The following is a 24874-nucleotide window of genomic DNA, read 5'->3' as shown; positions in this document are numbered from 1 at the left end:
ATTAGTTGGTTATATCTTTATATTTTCTTTCACAGGTGTCATTTTATTGGCCAATTTTTAAGTATTTCTTGAAAAGATTCTAGATGTCAAAACCTGCAGTTAACATTCCTGTTTAGAAATACACAAAATAATACCTTTGACGTTGGCAACTCAGATGTATTATTCAGCAAAACAGCAATTACTCATTGTTTTGCACTTACATGTTAAGAACTACGCGACACTTGGTGACACAATAACAAAATTGCAAAGTGAATTATATTTAAAATAGACATCCCAATAAAACATACACAACCAACTCTTTTTACTCTTTTTGAGCTGTTTTGTTTCCTTTTTCTGACTGTTTACAATTAAATCGATTATGTGAATGTGAAATCGAAGTAGAATAACTGATTCACACACATCATGAGAAAAGGAAAGTTAGAAAATGGGGAGGAGGTGTAACACAAAGGGAGGTGTATTCCTGAGGGTACCAGAATCCACCTAGGGAGGTGCCAGGATGTTGCATATTTTTGGAAATGTACATCTATGATGTTCTTCTGCAACGTCAATCATGGTGGCAAACTCTGAAAGAGCAGTGTCTGCCACAATTTCAAGCAAAATTTAGGCCAGACTTCTACTAATAATTCTAAGCAGAGCTAAAGCAATAAAACCCAAGTGGAGTCTCTTTATATCTAAGAAGGGAGGGTTTCAGGTGGGAGTGAGTTGTTTGTTTTATTCTATTTTAATTGCACAAGAAGCATTTTTGTAACTTGAACTTCCCAGTAATGAATTCCGCTTCCCAACACAGCCTGCAGCCTGAATTGAAGTTCCCATCAGAAAATTAAAATGTTTGTCTGGATAAAATAACTTCTAAATGAACTCTCTATTTCTTTTCGTTTCTTTTTGTATTTTCTGCAATGTAGCCCCTCGCAATGATATTAGTTCTAGTGTGGGAAAATATTATAATTGAGATCTGGTAAGTTATTTGCAGACTTCAAGTTTTTCTTTACACTGTGCTGACATTTAGTACAGCCCTGGTGAGGAAAACAATACTACCATTCATAGCTCTAGACGTAGATTTCAATCGACTTAAGCGGGCACAATGAAACTTGGTCATTCACTGGTTACCCATATTGTGTTCTCAAATTTTCTCTCAGCAAAAGTATAATGACTCAGTATTGTATGGTTGCATAGACAAGGGCTCGGAACAAGAGACACTAGTTTTGTCTGACGGTGTGAGAAAGTCGTGAAGGGATCTTTTCTTCCAGATGGTGTTAAATTCAGCTGCCTTTTTAACATTGGCCTTGCACAGCAATCTGCTGCTCCCCTTTCACAAAGACTGCGCTCGGTTCCCACTAGTTAACATGCATACTCACGCAACCTGCAACTTCACTCCAACTGTTTTACAATGCAGTGGTATGCTAAATAAACTCGATCCGGTTTCTGCCAATGTTAAAACTAGCTTTCAAAGAACTACTTAACTGATATTTACACTTCTTTTGACTTATATGTACATGCCTTTGGAATATTTCAGATTTCAGAGAAATATCACCTTATTATAAGGTCATCGTAGAGATTACCTCGGACATCCTCCAGACCCATGCTCAGATACAGTACCTCTCTTCAACACACACAAATAAAACAAAATGTCAGAAGTCTGATGTGCAATAGAAAAAAGAAAAATTGGGACATGTTGCAGCAAGAGTAGTGGAACAGCAAAAAATAAAATGAAAATAATAACATTGAAATGTATTTTTATTGATCGGTAAGTCATGTAACATTAGTATGGTACAAAGCAAGTTTGATATGACAATGGCAAACACATAATTATAATATTGTTTATTTTCCTTAGACGCTATATTTAACACATTTACATAAAAGACCAAGATGTAAGCAAAAGCTTCAGTAATTTGACTCCATTGAGTGCTTTCAGTAAACAATAGGTTTCCCTAGCAAACATCTTATTGCCTTAATTGAACCTCCTTGAGAAAGAAAACCACACACTTTGTAATGTAAATGTTAATTGTAGTAGACAATGGTTCTAGGTAAATAGCACCCCTGGACATGAACTAAATGAAAGGAATACAGGCACTTAACAATGAAAGGTTGTTTGCACAAACAGTGCTTCAAATGTAAATAAACAAGGGTCTTCTCAACGGTCACTACAGTAGTAAAACTTTGGCACGTGTTCAGCAGCCATAATGAGAATTTACGTTAATAAAGTCTCTCGGAGTTTCTAACGGAAACCAACAGTGGTTTTACAGGCTTCTCCAGTCTGGAGTCTTAGAAGGTGCTGAAGCTACAAAGGAAAATGTAATGCTTTTGGAGAATAACTGCATATTTGGGATTTGAGAGTGTCAGTAATCCAGGCCACATGGAAGGTAACAGGCCATTTTTAGGCATTTGCTTACTGCAATGTTTGTATTTATGTTTAATGCCTATCCAAATGTCTGCTCTGACACATGGAGAAAAATGTAAGAACTTTTAGGGGAAGATTACAATGGGGACCTCCAAAGCCCCAAAGTTTCTGCTAAGTATAGTCACTTTGAGATTCAATAAAAATGGCTGTATAGAACGCATCTCACTGGGATTACACCAAACCCACCTCTTATCATACCGCTATTGTAATTAACTTTCTGCATGTAGGCTGATGATTTTATAGTTTTACTTCCAGTGTGTGTCTACTAGCATAATCACGCCAAATTCCTAGCTGTATCATGTTAGGGGGGTAAACAGCCTGGGGAAGTGATAATAATGTCTGTTGCAGAGTACATGTTTTTAGATATAATCCATCCAAAGCAAGAGCCCAAAGGTGATCACAAGGCCAAAAGTACAGACTGAGAATTTGACGTGAAGGGCAGGCAGAAACGGGACTCTCCTGGAACTGCTTTCCCACTAGCTTTCCTAAAATATTGAAAATCTGAACCCAAGAAGAAAGCTGAACTTAATTATGGCCAGATTAAACAGTGGTCATAAAATTAAGAGAAACAGACAGTATGCAGCAGCTACAGACCAGTTGGTGCTACCATTTGGGAGGCTGCAGATGGCTGTGGGTGGGAAATGCCTCCACTTTCTTAAGCGATGGAGATGAGTATGGTGTGTGCACTTGATGTTTTTTTCATGCCCCCACCCCCCAACAGGGCTGTCTGTCATAGGCTGCCGGGCCCGCTTTACCACTTGCCCCCGAGCGTGGGAATCGGAGCGTCCTGCCGTTCACATCTCCTGCATTCCGTTTATCGGAATCAATTAGGCAAGACAGACCCTCAGATTCCCCACCCCCTTTCCATTTTTGTCAGGTCTATATACGTCCTAATTATTTCAGTTTGGGATGCCAGAGCTGTTTCCTGGATAGACCTGATCATCCTTAAACAAAAAGAGAGGAGGCGCACACGTGGGTTGTGGCGTAAATGTCACTTTCATTTCCAATGCTAGGCGCCGAGTAAGACAGAACATTTTTTTAACACTTTGACAAGAGGGGAGGCGATCTCGTCTCCATCATGTCTTTCTGCTTCAGTAGCTTCCTCAAGGAAACCCTCTTGGAACAGAGAAGCATCTGTCCTTGTATTTTGAATAGAAGAATAAAAAATCAGCCTTTGCCTTTTTTTTTTTTTTTGCATTTTCTCTGCTAGCTGTATGTCCTTAGTAGATACAAATTATTAACCTTCCATCATAAACTTTTCTGAAAGTCTAATGCAATAGAATTTGACACACAACCCCAATACATGTAGTCCTCCCGCATAATCTTCCTTTTTTTTTTTTTCCAGGGGAGGGGAACCTCAGAAGGAAATAGCCTACTTCTGCAGATTATGGAATCATTTTTGAACTAGATACCAGACCTCTCTACAACAGCTTTCTAAGGGAGGGGGGAAAAAAGAAAACCCCTCATATTAACTTTTGTCTTAAAGTAGGACAAACTGCACATGCATCTTGACTCATGAGCACTATACAATTCTCCTTTGCAGCTCTAACAACCCCTCTCAGAGTACCTGGCACCTTTATGGTTCGGCCCCTGTGTGTCACTTAATTTCCTCTAATCCCACCTTTAATCATAAGGAAGAAGAACAAAAACAAAAACAAAAACAAAGTTAGATTCAATAAGTATTCCTGACCTTTCTGGTTTTTACTGTCTCTTGGTTGTAGTCTTTCATTCTCACATGCTCCCCGGCGATCTTGAAGGAGTTTTTACTTTCGGTTATCTAGCTTTATGAAGACCAATACACTCATACAGCTAGATAACCAAAGATAACAACTCACTTCCCTCACACGCCTCTGTCTTCCTCTGGCCAGATTCCAGATCCCGATCTCTCTGGCAGTACCGAAGAGTAGTCCTCCAGGACACTTGCCGAGCATAAGATTCCTTCTTGTATGTAAATATGACCTGGTTTCTGTTTGTGTGTGCGGCTAAAACATCCAAACGAGATCTGTTGCTTTCAAAGTTTATTCCGAACTTTTCTTTCCTTTCAGCAAGTAATCTCCGACAGCGTTAGCCAACAATTCATCTATTAATATCAAAAAATAAAACCAGCTATTAAGGTGCAGCAAGCGGTTACGAGTGAGCAGCAGCATCCGTCCCTCCACAGGCCTCTATTTGCATTGTAAATTGCTTCATTCTCACGCAAGACTCTTTAGCCTCCCTCTATAGAGATGTACAAAGCCAACGGCAATTTCCAGCGCAGGTTAAGGAGGAAGGAAAAAAAAACATCCCATTCTATAGAAGAGGTGACAGCTGATTCAAGGATCTGCTCCTGATCCTTTTGGGTTAGGCACCGTGAGCTTTTTACCAAGCGGTGGCAGCTTGATTGCACATATCTCGTGTGTGTGTGTTTTAGGGGGAAGATCCTCGATTTCACAGGGCTTCTAGGCTGGGGAGGAGAAGATGCCGTCTTGCTGGCGTGCTGCTGCCCCCGGTCTGAAAGAAGGAGAAAAGGGCCATCATTGGTGGGGCTTTCACTGCCAAAATGTGGACCAGCCCGGCAAGGTCAAAGGTTCGAGACCGCGGGAGACCAAGGTAATGATGATGTCATGAGAAATCTCAAGTACACGGTTATTGATATGCATCAGTGATCAGCCAACTGCCCCACGCCTCCTGCCCGAGCAGCGGCAGCGGCAGCGGCAGCAGCAGCAGCGGCGGCAGCATTGCTACAAGCCCTATTTTCTCAATCAACATCTCTTCCGCTAGCACTACCGACTGCTCCAGGAAAAGCAACCCGCGGCCTTTTACCTCCTCGGTGCTAGTGTAGATCGCTCTAATATCCAAAGACTGGAAGAAATCTCTCTCTAAGGACAGATAAAAGCATTTCAGATCTGGGGAACGTCTTTGCCTGCATTTCTCTTCTGGCAGATTGCATGGGCAGACAGATGGAAGGCACTTTGCTATTGCTTAAAGCAGGGCCTTGCTTTCTGGGGCTGGGAATCAGATCTGTATTACGCAGTGAGTCGATGTGTGATTACATTGACAATTTGCTCTGGTGGTGTGTTTTTAATGGCTTCACAGCTCAGTCATGTTTTGTATCTATGTGCCATGGCGATAGGGCAGCGTATTTTGTTTGGTCTGTAAGTTCAAACAGAAGGCTCTAAGCAGGCCGACTTCATCCTGGTTTTTTTTTTTTTTTTTTAATGACTCTGTATAGGGTGTGTGCCTTAGAATGTAGCACAGGTAAACATTGCAGCATTAGTTTCTACTGTTGTACCCAACTCTGCTGTAATAAAAATGCTGAGCCTTTGTTTGTAATTTCAAACGTCAGTTTTTATACAGAAGAACAAAATGTACTAGTCTTTTCTTATGAAATTATGAAAAAAGTATTGTTACCCCCATGGAAAAGACAAAACACCTGGGTGTTAAGAGCATTATACCTTCCCCTTCCCCACCCCCACCTTTCTTCTATCTAGAAGGGAATAGCGTTTTAGTAATTAATTAGCCTCATTCCTTTCCTTAGGACTTTTCAAAGTGTAAATATGGTCACCTAAAAGAGCTCTTTTCTTCTTCTCCTTCATAATAGGTCATCTATGTCTAATGCATCTATCATATGTACAGTTCTAATACTCAGATGGCCCTCAACAGTATGACTAAGGTGCAGTCCACATAAGATGCATATTCACCATGGGTGAACTTTAAGGATTGCTTTCCAAAATTAGGAGTCATGTTTGGTGATGTTACTATTCTTTAAAATATATGCTACAAGCAAATGCCATAAATCTTCATATTCATTTCACACATCACTAGTTTATCACAATACTCTCATTTCTTTAGGTTGACTATTTTCCCCAGTGACCAAAACACTTTCAGAATTAATATATATTCTTCCATTAATTCAATAATTTATTCTTGTAAGACATAAGCGTGAATATGCTTATCAAGTTACGTACAGAACACATATGTAAATCCTATAGAAAAGCCTGACGAGTAAAAAAAAAAAAAAAAACAAAATTTCCAAGAAAAGCCCCAATCTAGAGTTCAAACAATAATATCACACCAATTAAAGATACAATTTAGAAACACAGATGCCAACTTTCCATTAGATTTTTTTTTATTCAGTTTTTTGGGTGAGCACTTGTGTTCTGATTATTTAGAAAAGACTAAGCTATGGTAATTGCTCATCTATTTTTCTTATCAAATCTTGGTAGAAGAAGTATGATCAGAAATGGCTGCATTGGGTTACATATGAAATGTACGTGCAAACTACAAACTAATTCAGAGAACCACACTCCCAGAGTTACTGTTCCTTCTTGAACTGTGAGGTCACAACATAAACTAATGGACAGAACTGAACACATCACTGAGGCACATGCCACTTTGACATTATGTAAAACCATAATGAGCTTTGCTGCATTGGAAGATTGAGAGTATTTTGGCCTTGCTTTCCAAGACCTAGAAGCAGAATCATTAGTGATTTGGCATGTACTACATAAAGCAAGCATATGATCAGATGAATTCAATTCCTTAAGTCAAAATCCGAAGAAATGGCAGATATTTTTAGAATATCTTTTTGCCTTATATATGTCTGGGTGGGGGTTGGTGAAAGTAGAGAGTTGTGACACATGTATGTCTGTGTATGTGTGTCACCCCTTATCTGTGTGAATTCGCAAATTAATGTGGCTATATTCCCAGATTTAACAATTAAATACATTTTTAGAACCCAAGTAACAATCACGAAAGCCAAGACACTGAACATTTGAAGTGTTTCTACAATTATAAGCTACAGAAAATACTGTCTTAAAATAGCATGTTCTAAAGCAATGTCACATAGTCACATCACCTGACTCCAGGACTGGCCCCCCCATGCATGCCACAAACACCGTAGATTCATTGTGAGACGCCCCCCTTCCCAAAAAAAAAAGTGAAAATAGCCAACATAAAGATTATGGGCAGTCTGTCCACCAGCCATCTAGCCAATTAAATATTTTACCTCTCCACCCTCTTTCAAGGTATGGAGAAATAAAAGATCCACAGCAAGGCTTAACACTGAACACCTGATTATTTTGAATATTGCCAAGGTTCAGGCCATGGTTTATCATATACATTTCAAGGACTTCACTATCACTTAGGATGTAAGACAGTTGAAACAATTGGGCTGAGTCCTAGCAATGCCTGCCATGCATTGTTATGAGCAACTATTAACACCTACATGTTTTCATTTCAGATATTTTTGGTTTTCAGAAAGCTATTTATCTGAGCCACAGAATACCCTTTTTGAAATCTGCATATTGAAGGAGATACTGAATTCAAATGGCCTGCCTGCTCATTCTCTAATAAATTCCCATTAATGGCCAGTAGATTAGGACGTGATTGTCATGCTTGTTTTCTAATCTTTTTATAGGTCTCCAGATGGCTGAAACATGAATTGAAACATCCTGGTTTTCTTGGGAATAAACAAATCTCTGCTTAAGTTAGAAGTGAAAAGTTATGATTTTTTCCCCACATTTGGATCAGAATTATGCTATTCCATAAATACAAATAACCAGGCTTGCCACTAATATTTAGAACACCTCTCTGAATCCTATTCAGACTACTGCAGGGTACGTAAAGAATTGGCCAATTACTGATATCCCTTTTTAATACTTGGTTTGTAGATTCTTATGTAAGTAAACCACAGTCCACTAATACAGTCAAGACTACCATTTTCTACATAAAAGCCATTTAATTTACAGCGATTTGTATAGTTCAGGCAAGGTACTTGACTGGCTTACTTTCTAATAAAAGTGTCCTATTATGTCCTCTGTATCCTGAATTTCATTTTTATAGGCAGTTACAGGTTATGTTTGCATTATTCTTGATATATAGTATACAAAGGCTACATATAGGGAAAAAAAAACCTGCACATAGGGAAACTTGGATTTTTCTGGAATTGTATCTATTGCATGAACTGGGACATATGCAATACACTGCAGGCCCACCACCTAGCAAATGATACTCTATTTTGACTTTGTATATCATTTTGATTTTATCAAATGTAAAATTGTAATTTACCTTTGGTTGGTTGTATTGTCTATTCATTTTATGCTCCTTCGCAGTCTCATCTGAAAAAGTCAAGAAAACAAATGATCACAGTTTTAATACATACATAGATCTGTATAGTCATGTTTAGATTTGGCTTCATTTTAAAGTATTGCAATTACCATGATCCCTTAAAATGCCAAGAGATTACAGAAAACCCCAGTACAATGTGTGCTGGGCTTCAGCACCCACAGGGTTAAATATGCTAATTTGCATTTAAATGGAGACATGCATGATAATGGGAATGCAAAATATGCAGAATCTGGAGGGGTTTGGGAAATTAATTTTTTTCTTTCTTCTTTTCTTTTATTTTTAGCTTGGAAGGAAGAGGGACCCTTAAAAAAACATTAGGGATTTGAACACTGTAACCTGCTATACAAAAGACGAGGGAGAGTTCTTCCCTGTAAGAATTTCAAGACTGGAACAAAGTCGTATTTTCTAAATGTTTAAGGAACTGGATTTCCAGGCCTTTCAAACAATGGGAATCCCTAGATAAATATCTAATCCATTAGAAAGATGCAAATAGTTTACTGTAAGGCCACAGCACGGTGAGATGTGCATTCATATCTATGGCTCCTGATTGGCTATTTCCTTCAGTAAATCAATGAATAATGTAAAACCTGATTGCTGTAAAGTGGTGGATTTTTTTTTATTCCCTTCCCCCATTCCTCCATGATTCAATATTCAAGAAGTCTTACTCTCCCGAAAATAGGTTGCTTTTCTTTTATGATTTTTTTAATGTTTATTGTTATTTTGGAGTAGTGGGGTGGGGCTACTGGTCTTGCAAAATGAAAGTACTGCACTGGTTCAATTATGCTGACTATGGGAGCTCGTTTCCGAGACAGCGCCCTAATTACTGGTGGCAAGGTGGGGAAGGAGGGTGCTGGGAAGAGCTGGGCACCAGGAGAGGGAGGAAACTGGATCCGACCCTGCCATTCTGGGCCCAAGGCAGCCACAGCCCCAAAAGAGCCCCCGGCCATGGCCGTGACTTGACAGGGCCTCCGGTCTAACTTCTGATCAATACCACTGCTGCCCTGACCCCTCCAGACAGTCCCCCATTCAAGCAGCGCCCGTGCATTTGCAAGAGAAAACGCGGCCGACACTAATGCAAATACAGTGCCGGGGTTCCCACCTCCCCGCGTTCCCTCAGACAATTCCAGGCCACCGAAGGAAGGTCTCGGCTCCCTTCGCGAGGTCTGGGCTCCAGGCAAACTGCAGAGACCGGGCTCCCCTCAGATACCAGAAGCATCTGAAGCTGAAAGGTTCCAAGTCCCAGTAACTAACCGCGATGGCCGGTACCTCGATGCATCTGAACTTGGGATAACCCTGCAAAGCCGCCTCTGGCCTCCCAGAATCCAAAAGGCAAGAGAAAAGAAGGAAGTGGAAATCCACCAGGTCTAGTTAGCCTGTGTCCATAAGTTTCCACCAGCATCCCAGTCCGAGCCTCACTTCATTGCCAGAGGACTGCAACTTTGAGGTGGTTAAAAGAATCATTCGAAATGCAAATCCTGGATCCAGGAACGCGACGTACAATTGCATTTCGCTCTAGGTTCAATAAGGAAAAAAGTCCCACCACCACCACCACCACCACCACGAAATTACATGCAAAATTCCCCTTCCCAACGCGAAATTTCCCCGGCGTCTCTGTGCAACGGGGGGTCAGACCGCTGGGTAATTAACAGTTCTGGCTCAGACAACTCAAGAGATCAACAGGTTTAGCATCCGAGACTCGCAATCAATTAGCTGAAGCAAAGCCCCGGACTGGCCCTCGGAGCGGCCCGCGGCGGGGGCTCTGCGGTCACCCGCTCGAGGACCGAGGGAGGAGCGCGGGCGCGGGGCGTGCGGCGGCCGCCGGGGCCCCGGGCCGCCCTCCGCGCTGCCGCCTGCGGGCCGCCCCGGTACTCACTTGCTCTCCGCCCTGCGCCGGGCGCTGTCGCCCCCCAAATCCAGCTGGGCAGGAATCGAGGCGCCGGCCAGAAGACAAGATCCAGTGTCACGGGGCGGCCGCAGCACACAAACAGGCTCCTTTCGGCGTCTCAAAAAAAAAAAAAAAAAAGAAAAAAAAAATTTTTTTTTTTTCAGATCATTCCTCTCCTTAGCACATTTAAAACTGCCGCTCAATTCCACACGGTGATTCTTGCTTGATTGCGTCTAAAATAGTTTAAACGGCTCTTCCCTTCTGGGGAAAGGGAGAGAAGGGCGCAAAAGACGAAAGAGGAAAAAAGCCAACTTTTCCCCCCCACGCCAGGCACTTGCTCCCTGAGCCTCGGAGTGGAGAGTGAAGTGGTGTGTGCGAGGCTCGGCAAGTTTTTGGGGGGGCTGTCCAAGGTCTAGTCCAGCCCCCTCTGCCGAGGAGGACGTGCTCTGAAACTCAACCAATTTCCCCACTGCTTTTGTTACTGATGAACTGAAGCCCTATTGTTCATCCATTGCCACGGTCTTTTTCAGTCCTCACACTACGTTCTGCGTTGCCAGAGATAATGAATTTGCACCCAAACCTCTCATAGTCCCCTCCTGACAGACGGAACAAATTAGAAATGTCTCGTCTGAAGGACGGCAATGGCTACATTTTCCTATTGTAGGACGTAAAGCACACATTTCTTTGGAAACTTCTTTTGCCTTTTCTACCTTTTATTTTCTCTTCTCTCTTTTTTCTCTTTTCCTTCAGTTTTTTCCTTGATTTCTTTAGACTCTCTCTCTCTCTCTTTTGAGAATAGGCCTGTCTTGTTTTTCCAATGCACCATTTTATGTAACTTGTGGATCTTTTCTATCTTCCTTCTTTCCTCCTCCCCCCCCTTTTTTTAAAGAGCTCCCTTTGCAATTTTATTTACAAACTTGGAGAATGACCTTTTGACTTGCAGACTTTTTTTTTTTAAAGAAAGGTCTTTTGGTTAAAGTCCCCCCTTCCTCACTCCTCCACCCCTTTTTGTTGTGGTCGTCAAATGTGTTTGGCCAAAGACAAGCAATACGTTATAGGGATTTTTATTCTTTAAACTCCAGAGCTATTCAAAAGGTACCAGGGAAGCCCTATAGGGGTTATCTATTTGAGGGGGAAGAAAAAGCATGTGTGTGTGTGTGTGTGTGTGTGTGTGTGTGTGTGTGTTCCCGGGAAAGAGGCAGAGAGATGTGGGAGGGTGTGGGTGGGAGTGTGCAGGGAGAGAAGGGTGGGGGCCTGGAGGGAAAGTGGGCTTCCTGGAACACGAGCCGGGAGGCTGTCAGGGGGTGTAGGCGCGGGAGGGAGGGTGCAAGAATCCGCCGGGCCGAGGGCGGCTTGCGCCCCTGGGCCTGCCCGCGCTCCCGGCCGGCCGCAGCCTGGGCGCGGGTGTCTGCGCGCGCGGGCGCCTGCTCCGAGCCTGCGCGCGTGCGGCCGGGGGCGGAACGGGGGCTGTAAAAATTCAGGCGAGTGGCCCGTATGTAAATGCGGCCCGGGGGGAGCGGGGAGGTGGTAATGAGAGCCGCCGGCGCTCGGCCCCGCCGGCGGCCCCCGGCTTTCCCGCCAAGTGCAGCCGGAGGACAGACAGCCATGCGTGTCCTTGGCGGGAGGGCCCCCGCCCGCGCGCGCGCCCGCCCCCCGCGCACACGCACACGCTCCCCTCGCAGGCGTGGGGCCCGGTGGCCACGAGCATGTCAGCAAAACAAAGCTGGGGCCGCGAGGTGGAACGAGGCGGCGGCGGCCGCGGCGGCCGAGGGCAGCCCCGGGAAGCCCACGCCGCGGCCTCCGGCGCCCCTTCCTCGGCAGCCCGCGGCTCTGCCCTCCGCCCCGGGCTCCGCACGGCCCCGGCCCCGGCCCCGGCCCCGAGGAGGCCGAGCACCGTTTCTTAGCTACCTCGGGGAGGGGGTGGGGGCGAGCAGGCGCGGGGGCGGCCCCCGCCGGGTGCGCAGCCTCGCACACGCCGGCGCGCGGGGCCGGGGGGCGGGGGGTCGCCGAGGGCCTCCCCGCCGCGGCCCGCTCGCTACCTCGTCGCCGGGCCTGCGGCGCTCCACGAGACCGACAGCGGGCGGATCCGCGAGGCAGCGCCCGGGGCTGCGGCCCAGGAATGGCTCCCCCTCAGAAGCCCTCCTCCCACACAGTGTCATAGGAAGGGCCTGGCTGGAGAGCGAGAGCGAGCGCCTTCTCTGACGCACCCGCCTCCCCAAATCGGTGGAACTCGAACTCCGGCCCAGGAGCTCCGGCCCAGGTGCTCCGGCCCAGGTGGCCCTGTAGCCGAGTCCTGGAGGCGGCCTGGGAGGAACCGCGAGCTCCGCTCCTCTCTCCAAGCGCCTGCCTTGGTGCTCACCAGCCCGAGCACCTCCTTAACACACACACACACACACACACACACACACACACACACGCGCACGCACACTTCCATCACATCACAACGCTGGGAGCGTGGCAGTTAGTGGAGCCCACGCGCTTAACGAGCGCGCAGGTGGAGGTACCGACACCAGGAGCTCCGGCCGGTTGGCGGGGCGATTTACCGCTCCCTACTGGAAACAGGTGTAGCTTATCGTGTTTTAGGGATGATTTGCTGGTGTCTGCGGTCTCCCCAACCCCCGCCCCCGCCCTCCTCTTGTGCTGGAGAAGCCAAAAAATAAAATAAAATAAAAAAACCAAAAAAGACAAAAACTAACCAAAAAAAAAAAAAATTTCATGTTCCATTGTCGGAGTCTTCTTTCTGGTAAGCTCCCCGGGCCGTGATCTACAACACCTGGGTATCTGTTGATTTCGGTTCGTTGTTTCGGAGTGTGTTGTTTTTCTAGGGGGAAGCGAAAGAAGGTGTCTTTGGTGGGGCTGGCGGCGCGGGGCAGGAGCCCGCGTGCGCGGCCGCGGAGCTGGCGAGGCCGGAAGCCGGGCGGTGGCCGAGGGAGGCGCTGCTCGTCTCCCCCGGGGGCGGCTCGGGGCCCCCGGCCTCCTCGGGCCTGGGCTCGGCCGCCGCCGCCCGCACCCGCGGGCTCCGCCGGCCGCCGCTCCGTGTTTTCCCCCATCCCGGCTTCACGTTCAAGGTTTAGCTGCGAGGTCACGTCCATTGACGTCAGCTCCCTGTCTCCCTCTACGTCCGGCTACATTTACATACATCAAGGAAATTAGGGCATTAAAAAAATATGCAAATCCTGCGCGGAGAGGAGCCGGTGCATTCCTGGCGCGATCGCCTTTTATTGAAGCTTTTAATTAAAGGGGCCAGTTGGCGAGCCCCTGAAACAACCGCCAAAACCCCCAAAAGAGAAAAATAAACGCTGTAGCCTTCGGGAACGGTTGTTTCGGCTCCTGTTCTGTGGGCGGCTGAGGACCGCCGGCTGCCCGGCTCGGAGAAGAACAGGTTAGAGGAGGCAGCTCCAGCCCATGCATAATCAGGGCTCCGCGGCGCCTCCATTCTTTCCTCCTCCTCCTCCTCCTCCTTTCCTCCTCCTCCACCTCTCCTCCTCCTCCTCCTCCTCCTCCTCCTCCTCCTCCTCCTCCTCCTGCTCCCGCTCCTGTTGGTTCCAGCGTGTATTATTTTTAATACTGATGCATATGTAAAGATATATTTGCATTTTTTAATTCGCGAAAAGTTCAGGTTGTATCGATTTATTGATTTCCACCCCCTTCCTTTTTTTTTTTTTTTTTTTTTTTTTTTGCTATCTTGTTATGTCTATCTGTCTCTCTTGTCCCTTTCTGTCTGTATTTTTTGGCGAGTGTCTGCTGCTGTCTCTTGCTAGATAATATGCACAGTTGCCTCCCTGCTTCTGTGTATTTAAGGCTCCAAATATGCACATCTGTCATGTATGTAATGCCAGCTGTATAACCTCCTGATTTGGTCATGAAAGAAAAGACACTTTTTTTTTTTTTCCTGACATACCCCCTTGGTCGATGTAATGCCCATCGCTCAAGGCTCAAAGTTTGATTATCTAATTAACTTCATATTAGCAAAAACACAGTTCGGGCCAGTGCCTTTGAGATAATGTATGGTATAAAGGGAAGTGACTCCAAAGATTTCTAAAGAATTTTTGTGTTGATTAACTGAGAGTTGCGACATTCGGTACCCTATTGCCTTATAGCATTTCTTATTGCAAAAAAAAAAAAAATCTATTTTAAAATGTGTAGACACAGCAACCGACAGCCTTCTGCAAGGAAGACATTTTCAACCATATTGTATGTTGTACCTTATCTGCTGCACTCAAAATTTACTGAGTTTCATTTTTATCTTATGTGACTGGAAACAGGCACATTATCTGGATTGAAAAGCATCCTTAATTCCGGACTTTGAAATGAAAACAAATAAACAAAACAGTTGACTATATTAAGCCAGTTGATTTACCCTAAACTATACAGGCCTTAAGTTAGATATCAAGCAATGGTAATCTCGTTTATAGGGCCCGATTTTCCTTCCTGGCAATACATCTATTCAGCACAATGGCTTTTGGAAAAGATATATGTATCAAGTCCACTTTTAAAATTCCCCCAAAGCTATCATTTTTAAAAGACTGAATCCATAATTGCATAGCCACAAAGAACAGCAAGTATGCACACATGCAGCTTATTCAATTAAACAAGTCCAAGTACATGCACAGGTAATTAGTTTTCTTATGAATGACTTACCTGCACAGATACTCAGGGCAAGATTCAGCCCTCCCCAAAGGCTTTCATGTATAAATATTCACATGTATTTTCTCCCATTTTAAACCTACAGCTGTATGCCATCTTTCACGCTGGACTATCCAGCATCCATTTTTAGCGCCCTTAATTCTTGTGGCATTTCCAACCTTACCTCTGGCTGTAGTTTTTCCAAGCCTACACCAAAGTGCTCATATGATATGTCACCCAATAAAAAGTGGTCAGATGGCCACACGTAAAACATTAAAAAACGGCAACACACTCATCCTTCAGCTTTGCCCTTACCTTGCCATACATAGCAAGATTACCTTTCCTAAAGTACCTTTTCAGCACATTTTATGAATAGTTGCAGGATTTCACAACTGGTTGCAGAATTGCCAGTTTTCCGGGGGCGGGGGGCGGGAGGAGGGGGGCACCTGGCTGAGCGAAACAATTCGGCAGGTTAAATGTCTCTCCGAGTTTGGCTGCAATTCAATCGTGCGTGGCGGTCTGCTCCTGCCTGGACTCTCGAACATACCTGCCTGCCTTTATGCAGGGCTCAGGACAAACACACCCGCCACGTTTCAGGGCGTAGAGTGGCGGTGCATATATTTAGATGCTGCTAGCAAGGAATGTGTGCATGCACGGATGTCTGTGCATGCATGTGTGTACAGACGTGTGTGTGCGTGCGCGCGCGCGCTGTGTGACAAGGGACACACGGGGGTACACCTCTCGTCTCTGATCTCTCCGTAATCTCCTTTTCTGTTTCTAATCTCCCTTGTTGGCTCCCGGTAGTAACCTGGAGCATCTGAACCGTCACCGTCCCCGCCGTGTGCGCGCTGTGGCTTACCCCGGGGCCGGTGGCTCGGAGGCTCGCTGGTTCAGCGGGGGTTGTGGCGGAGGGTGGGTAGCGCCGCTGCCGCCGCCGCCGCGGGTCCCGGTGCTCTGTCCCAGCCCGGCAGCCGAGCGCGCCGCGCCGGAGCCCCCTCCCACCCCGCCCTCACCCCCGTCCTCCCCTCCTCTACCCTCTGCGCCTCCCCCCACTCCGCCCCGCATTACCATATGGAGGCCGAGTCCCTGCGAATCACAGCAGCAGCGGGCGGCATTTGAATAAGCCCCGCAACCCCGGGCGGACCCCAAGTCCTCAAAAAGCTGCGCGCCCTGCCTCGGGGGCCCCCACTCGGGCCGGTAACCGGGCAGCGACCGACACCTCCCCAAAGTGTCCTGGGCGCGCGGGAGAGAGGTTCTGGGCCTCCCACTTGCTACTTTTATATTAACTTGACTGATAGGATCAGACAATAAATGGGGGGGGGGGTGGAGGCCGAGAGAGATACACACACACACACACAGAGGAAGGGGAGCGGAATGGGGGGGGGGAGAAGGAAGAGGAAAGGGAAAGGCGCTGCGGTGGGGGGGGGTGCGGTAAGGGAAAGAAGACGGAGACAGAGGAAAGGGGGAGAGCGGAGCAGGGAGCCCACAGGGTCGGGTGCAAAAGGGTGAAATGGGGAGGCAGTGGGGAAAAGACGGGAGGGGGAGAGATACCCAAGTATCTGATTTTGGACTTTCCAAGCTAAAAATATCACCTCACTGAACTTCACAACCTCCAATTAGACACGTGTTTCGCCCCCCTCCCGCATGAACGAATGATTAATTTGCTGTCTCGATCAGAAATAATTATTTAGAATTGTGTAACAGATACAAGATTTAACGCAAAGTCGCCAGTTTTGTAGAGACATAGCAAAGCATGACATTTAAAGAGGATATTGGCCACCTCGTGCTAAAAAACGTAAGGCTTGCCTTGAACACTCAGGCGTCTGCCCAGCCTCGGCGGGCACCCAAGATAGTGAGACCAAGGCCCAGAGTCAGGATGTGCTCCGCAATAGGTGGGACTTTAGGAATGTTTCTTTCATTCTCTTTGATATTTGACGGATACCTTTCTTCGTCTTCGCCAACCGATTGTGTTTATGAGAAAAATATAGATCAAGTGTGGGGTTTTAATTTTTTTTTGTTTTTACTGCAAAATGTCCCCACATTTAAATGAAGAGATGGCTTTTAAACGTTAGTTTAAATACATCGCCAGTTCCATTTTGCACACCAACTCAACAACTGGAAGTTCTGAATTTAGCGTTTGCAATGCGGTCCGCCTCCCTACCTCCAAAGCAGAACACTGATTTCCCTGTGTAAAACGATCAGAATCACAATAAAAACTCCAGCTACCTACTGGATGCACCAGTGTAAATATCCCTCTCAGCATTCATAAGCCAAACCTCCTCCTTTTGAGACACACACACAAAAAGAACGCTTCTGATTAATAATCTCTTACGCGGCACACCGAGGCCGAAGGCAGGGAGCCGCAGGGCGCCGGAGAAGGGCGCAGAATTCTCAATACCTAGAATTTCCATACAGATTCCAAAGACGTGCTAACTGCCAGGTTTCCGGAGGGGGATGATATTTGGCAAGCGATGCTTTGGGAGAAGACAGCCACCTCCAAATACTGACCCCTTCCTGGGCCAGGGAAGGGGGGGCGGTCGCGATGACCCGCATTTCTGCGTGCAGACGTGTGCACAGGATGGTGTGTAGCTCACGCATGTGGCCAGGCCCAGGTTTTGTTCTTTTTCTCCCTTTTTTTTTTTTTCTTTTGGAGGCAAGAAGTTGAAACCAATGCACTCTTTGTGTGGCTAGCTCCCACGAAGCTGGGATTTCAACCTCTGATTTTGAAAGCCACCGTGGAACGCGGCGTGGAGCCCGGGGGTGCATCCCGCGGCCCGGGATTTGTACCAGGAGCTCCCTGTGCCCGGCCGCTGCCCGCAGCACGTGAAGAGCAGAGAAAGGAGGGAGAGAGGTGGTGGCTTTGGAGCCGCTTCCGTCGGGGGCCCCGCATCTCGCCCCACCAGGCCCCTCTCTCCCTACTGTCCCTGAAGGCGCTCCCGTAGGCCGGCCAGTGGCGCTGTGGTCGTGGCCAGGTGAGGGGGGGACGGTCCCAGATGGGGAGCGGCCGGGTCTGGAGCTCCGGTGGGCTCCCCTGCCTGGCGCCGAGGGCTGCGTGGTGCTGGGGGCCCGCGCGGGGCTCCTGGCTCCGGCCAGCAGGGGAACAGCGACACCTACTGGCCGCGTGGGCGCGCATCGGGGCCGTCGGGGCGGCCCTGGGCTGGGGGTGCCGGGCTGCGGGGACTCGGAGGCCCCGAGGATCGGCGCCCACCGCCGGGCCCGCCCCTCTAGGCCTCGCCTGCCCCCGGGAAGGCCAGGCCCCAGCATCTAGAGACTCTCAGGGGGACCGCAGGGGGGGGACCGAACACACAGACGGGCACACGCGCCCCCCCCCCCCCCCCGCCCGGGACCTCCCTTCGGGACACCGAAGGGACCCGCCGTGCACTTGGCCACCGGCTCCTGGATTTAGAAGAGACTTAGGCTGAGGGTGGGACCTGACCTCTTCGGCTTCCTGACCACTTCTCTACCACCCCTGTTTCGTCTGATCTCTTTGCCAACAGGGCACCTAGGAGAGCTCCGTTCCCTCCCTTGCGAGACCCGAGGGCGCGCTCGCAGTCAGCGGCCGGCGCCGGGCTCGCGGGCCCGAGCCTTCCTGCTCGCCATCCCGGGGCACCTGGGGGGGCTCCTGCGCCGCTGCCCGGGATTGGGATTGGGTGGCTTTTCTTTAGGAATTAGGATCTTCTTAACTACACCGGGAAGTAAAAGCAAATTTGGGGTGGTGGAGATATTTTTGAGACCTGAGGGTGTATAGAGATCCTGCCACGAAAAGCGTAAACGCCTCGATTGTTGGCTTTGGTTGGAAAGGGTGGGAGAGGGTACCAAGGGGTGGCGAGGCCCGAGGAAAACCTATAAGTATGAGGATGGAAAGAAACCAGTTCGTGTATTCCAGATTTACTTCCTCTTACCGGTCTTCTCAGTTCAAGCAGATAGCCATTTCATAGGAAAAGGAGGTGGTCCCAACAGTGGGTGGAGGAAAGAGGGGTCTTATTAGCCTCCTCTTCTCCCTTAGATACCCCCTTTTCCCGTGTTTGGTTCTGAGTCGCACCATGGCCCAAGAAACGTGATTCAGTGTGGTTCGGGTGTCAACTCGCTTGAGTATTAAAATGTATATTTCTTCTGCTAGAAAGACTGGGATAGTTGAATCCATATGAATCCTGGAGAATTTCCATTTAAAATATAATTTATTAAAATACCAGAATTAAAAAAAAAACTTTCATAGAAAGTTTGAGTTCGTCTTGGAAATTACCTCGCTTTAGATCTTTAGATACTGGTTGAAACTAGGGTCTTAAGTGTTTCAAGGGGTACCTGGCCCGCTCAGTTGGTAGAGCCTGTGACTCTTAACCTCAGGATCCTGAGTTCAAGCCCCACATTGGGTATGGAGCCTACTTGATAAATAAATAAATAATAAAGTCGAATAAGGTAAAAATTTAAAAATAATAGTGTTTTGAGGAAAAGGGGGAAAGGAATCTTGTTAGGGCTAAACTTTTGTCTGCATTCTCTCCAACTGCAAAGTTTTACTAATTTTGTTTTGTTTAAATAAGATGGGAATCTCCTAGTGCCCTTAAAGAGTTCTAGATGCAGTCTCTTCCTCTTTTTTGAATTAAAAAAAAATATCTAAAATGCTCAAGAAGGCCACCCTCAACTGTTTGCAATATCTTCATCTTCTTATTTTTTACCCTGTAAATGTATCTGAATGTGCTCTGATAATATATGAATACATCCCAGAGCAGGCCCTTAGCAGTTTGATGGTGTATGAACAAACCTGTATTACTAATAATGAATAAAACAGAGCTATATCCTAATGGCATTTCTCTCGAAGAATCCTACACCCTACTGCATATCAAAGTCAACTTTCTTCTCATAAAATGGAAGTCTTCATAGAAAAAGAAAATGACTACAGGAAAATTATTACATTGCACTGGGCACACAACAAGTACCCATCAACCAAACCCAGTTCAGAGGTGGCTCTGGGTATTGAAAGCACCTTGAAAAATGCTAGGGTTGAAATGTTTTCCCTTTCTTGAGAAGCATTAGATTTCTATCATGCAGCTTTATTTGTGACTGGAAAATCTTAGCTTGAATGTGTTCTCATTGTTGCTTGATAGTCTTTGGTTTTACTGAATCTAAAAATTATTGATTTAGCATGAAAGAGAATAGACAAATAGAACTTAAGTGTCAAAATGGTGGAAATTCTCTGTATACCTAATACCCCCCCCCCAAAGCTAAGCATATTAAACCCTAATTAAATTCAGAACACAAAATTAGGGCAGTGAAATTGTTTCTTATTCCACAACATGAATATATACATACTATTATATGTAATATATATATATATATACGTATATATATGTGTGTATATATATATATATATATATATATATATATATATATATATATATCTCCATGGTTGTTGCAGTGATGTGTGTGTGAACTGAACATGGAGACAAGGCTTCTCATTCTTTTTATGTCTTCCTTAATATATTTCTCTGTTAATTCCTCTTTCTTAGCAAGAAAATTAAGGAAAGAAGACAGGCTAAGCTATCATTAGACTGTATCTGTGTTCCTTTGTCACACCTGCCCTCCTCAGGGCTCGCCTGGGAGGATGTGTGTGTGTGTGTGTGTGTGTGCACTTCCTTTCCTGCTTGTTGAGGAGCATGAAGGAAGAAAGAGATGCAAGGATGAGAATATTGCACAGAAAGGCACATCACTGTATGTGAAAAAGAGATGGATACATTAGGAACCCCGCTAAATCCCAGCTAGTTGGTTATCTGGGGAGGGGAGGCTTGTGTGTGGTAGCTGGCTGGCTGATTGGAAAAATCATTTGGGGAGAAAGGAGAGGCTCCCTGCCCCCAGAGTGGCCTCCCTTTTAGCTGCGGTGAAATCCGCAGGGGCTCAATGACGCTTGGCTTCAGGGAATAGAGCTCCAAGGACACCTGTGTGCATCTGGTTGGAGACAGGTGTGTGTGTGTATGTGTGTGTATAGGCAAAAAGGAGGTGCTTCATCAAAAATTCACTTGAAAATATATTGGTCCTAAAACTCTCGGCCATGTCATCAACTGGGGTCAGGCACCAAGGTCACTAACATGTCCCAGGTTCACTCCTGGGCCGCTGCAACATTATTGCCTGTGATGGTACGACTATGGCTTCTTTCATGTCTTTGGCTCTTTATGGTACTCCCCCAGAGTGGGGCGAGGCCCTAGCCTCCCCCTCCTCCCTCCTTCGTCCCCGCCAACAAAACCGTTGTACCGCTTGAGCCATCTGCCGCAGGTGTAATGGATGGCAGGGTGCCGACCTAACCACACTTCAGTCTCTTCTAGGTCGTCACCGCTCTGCACCAAACAAATGAGTCCTGTTTCGCCACTAGGGTGCCGAGGTGGATGGTGGAGGCCGGCCCCCGCCCCTGGCAGCGTTCAGCGCTTAGAAACCAAAGCCAGCTGACAACACACGAAACACACAGGCACAGAGAAAACGCCGAGCCGACGCGCGAGCTCCCTCTGCCCCCCCCCCCCCCCGGTACCCAGGGAGGGCGCGTACACAGCCTTTACACGTTTCACAGCCCCGGCGACTCCGAATTCTGGGTTACTTCTGATGGCCTTCCCGACTGCACGGAGCCCCCGGGGCGTCTGTGTGCCTGTGTGCGCGCGCGGATGTGCGTGCGTGTTTAAAACGCTTATTGGTAGGTAATCAGCAGCTGATCAGACATAGTAATCCAATAATCTTTTTGAATACAAGCGATTTTTCGTTAAAGGTAAATTTTTTAAAGGAAGAAAACGAAAGCTATCGATTCCTTGCACAAACCCCTGGTTCCCAATTTCGGTTCCAGGGAACCGCAGAGCTGCGCAGCCCCCCGCCTGGCCAAACTTTCCCTTTCCCCGAGATTCGACCGAGGCGCAGATGGTCACTGGGTGACTGAGCACGATCCCATTTGCACGCGGGTGTGTAAAAGAGGGGAGCTGTGGGCAGGCGCAGCACAGAGAGGGAAATCGGGTAGCTGGAAGCCTCCCGGAGTCCCCGGGAAGCCGGGCGGGACGCGCAGGGCGCCCGAGGGCGAGAACCCGGGGTCCGACCTCCGCGGCGCCCCGGAGCCTCGGGGCCCCCGCCCTCGCGCTGGACCCCTGCCCGCCGCCCCCACCCCCGCCCGCCCGCGCTCACCCCACCCCCGTTTGCCTGGATGTCCGAGTAGCCCCAGGTACTGGTGCCCATCCCCGGGCCCGGGGTGCGGGCGGAGGCTGGACCCTGCCAGGAATCGAACTCCGCTGCCCCCGGGAGTACTCACCTCGGGCGAGGCCCTGGCGAATGGAGGCCCAGAAGCGTCAAGTTTCCTCTCCCAGCCGTTGTGCCAGATTCCCCTCCTGCCTGCAGCTCCTCTCGGCAGGCTCGCCTCCCTCCCTCCCTCCCTCTCCCTCTCCCTCTCTCTCTCTGTCACACACGAGGATTACTTGTGACTTTTAGAGGCAAAAGCTTGCTTATTCAGAAGAGAAGGGGGGGGGGGAGAGGGAAGGGAGGCGGGAGGGAGGAGAGGGAGAGAGGGAAATAGGAAGGAGGACGGAGAGGAGGTGGAGAATCCGAGGTAGTGAGGGCGTAGGTAGAGGAGGAGGAGGAGGAAGAGGAGGAGGTGGAGGGGTGGGAGGGGTAGGGTGGAGTAACGGAGGATGGGCTGGGATGGGACGGCGAGGGATAAATTGCTCCCCACCCAGCTGCAGCGCGACGCCCCCAGCGTCCCGGGGGAGCCGGTGCGTCAGCTCGCGGCGGGCCGAGGCGGGGCGGTACAAAAGCGCCGCGGGACCCCCTTCCCCGGCTTCCACCCCGGCCGGCCGGGCTCCCGCTCGCACCGCGGACGGCTCCCCTGCGCCGGGACCGGGGCGGCCCTCGGGGGATTCCAGGCTGCTCGGAACTTTGCACGGCCCGGCGCGGGGCCAGCTTCGCCCGCGGCTCAGACCCTGGAAGCCCGCGCAGCCCCCGCACCCAGACTGCGGCGCCCCCTCACCCCGCGCGCGGGCCACGCTCCCACGGGCCGCTCCCAGGCCGCCCCGGCTCGGCCTCGGTCCCGCGAGCCTGCTAACGTCTGGGGCCCCCCTCGGCTGGCGTTCCGGAGGGAGGGGTGGGTGGGGTGGGTGGGGGTGGGTGGGTGTGTAGCGCGCACACTCAAGGCTAGGAAGATGTGAAATCCCGGCACGAAAAAGTAGCTTCGGTCTCCTGCAGCTTGGAGCCCACGACCAAGTCCGATCATACTCAGTATTTGAGATTCCGCAGCAGCCAGGACCGAGGCGCGAGCTCACCGGATCATTTCAACCGAGCCTCCATACAGCAAGGACTGTTTGCTGCTGCTGCTGTTGTTGTTGTTGTTATTATTATACCCGAGAATAGGCTTTACAAAATAAAGGATAGTTGCCGAGAAAGAAGGGGGCACATTTTAGCCATGGTCAGGAACCAAAAGTTGTTGAAAGGGTTTTTCTTTTCAACTATAGACGAGAGCATCTATAAGGGATAAAGGTGGACGTCTCAGACTGGTACAAAACCGTTTTATTACGTGACGGGATTAAAAAATAGGCGCATGCTTTTCGGCACAGACGACCCATTAGTTCTGTTAAATGCATTAAGCCAACCCAATGTGATGATTACATGGCAGCCTTAGTGCACAAACATGGCACTGCTACAGGGGTGCGCACAAGCGTGTATAGAATTCTCTGTGTGTACACACACACACACACACACACACACACACACACACACTTACAAAGAGAAAAGTTTGAACACCAGCACCCTAAACTAATAAAGAAGTCTATTTTCTCAATGTAGTCTTGAAACAAGGTAATTATCCTCTGCATTTCCTCGCTGACCTGTAGACGCGACATTACAGTCCTAGAATAGGCTACCAGGATCCACATAATTCTGCTTACATTTATCGTGGATGGCACGTCATAAAATGCCAGAGGGGGAGGGGAAAAACCCTGAGAGGCGGGCAGAAGAAGGCTTTTATTAACAATTATATTAACCCATAGCAGTTTAATTTAAATAATAGCAATGATGTCACGGTCACCATCCTCTTTCTCCCAATGCAGTGAAACTACTGGACGGTTTGGTGAACAATGCATTTGTATATTTAGTTAAGGGATTAGTATTGCTGTGCAGTTATATACCTATCCCGTGGCATTAAAAAAAAAAAAAATCTCTGAATGTTAGATTGCTCGACATTTGGCAGCTTTTAGAGCCCATTTACCTGCCAGATCTTGCTCCAGACTAAGGAGGATGCAATGTTGCTGGTTTGTGGCCCCCATAGTTTTGAAGGAAAATGGAACCAACGAAGTTGTTCTTTAAAAACTGTTGGCTGCAGGCAAATGAAAATATTTCCCCTGAGCAAAAGGAGCCGGCGTGCAGCCTTAGTTTAAACAATTCTTTTGCAGAGCGGTGGTAGGAGAGGCAGGAGGAAGTGCGCAGCCCCCAGCCCAGCCTGCACGAGTGGGTCGCTCGGCTCCCAGCGCAGCCGCTGCATCAGCACCCCAGCTGTCGCGCACCCGCGCGCGGTCCGAGCTGGCTTTCTGAGGGTGAGAGTACGGTCTCCGTGATTCAGCCACACATTCAGAAGTGGGTATTTGTGTAAGGGCAACATTCAGGATATAGTTCAAGGGTATGATGGAGAAAGAACTCATTTTTGCGTTATTTAACAATTGCTTAATAATTAAACTGCTCTGCTTGTTGAATACAATTTTAGAGAATTTGCTTCTTTCTTTGAAATTATTAGCCACCGTTTGCTTCTAATCCTGAGGCCTCAGGATCAGGGTCTCTGGAGGAGGGGGAGCGGGCTCAACAAGGTACAGCTCTGAGATACGGAACAATTAATGTTAAAGCAAGTAGTGGAT

At 48.0% G+C, this 24874-nt stretch overlaps 1 long non-coding RNA gene across 1 annotated transcript; it reads right to left on the bottom strand.

The window, feature by feature from the left end:
* Positions 1-1716: 1716 nt before the first annotated feature.
* LOC112653624 (uncharacterized) lies at positions 1717-22644 on the bottom strand. The gene is made up of 4 exons (XR_003132320.3): positions 22291-22644; positions 10380-10508; positions 8447-8496; positions 1717-4888 (listed from the first exon to the last, which is right to left on the bottom strand). It is a non-coding gene; the product is annotated as an uncharacterized LOC112653624 (long non-coding RNA).
* Between the last annotated feature and the right edge of the window lie 2230 nt (positions 22645-24874).

This window comes from Canis lupus, chromosome 3, assembly GCF_003254725.2.
Source record: "Canis lupus dingo isolate Sandy chromosome 3, ASM325472v2, whole genome shotgun sequence".
NCBI lineage: Eukaryota > Metazoa > Chordata > Mammalia > Carnivora > Canidae > Canis > Canis lupus.
The sequence above is the reverse complement of the archived record's forward strand: the minus strand, read 5'-3'. Positions and strand labels throughout refer to the sequence as shown.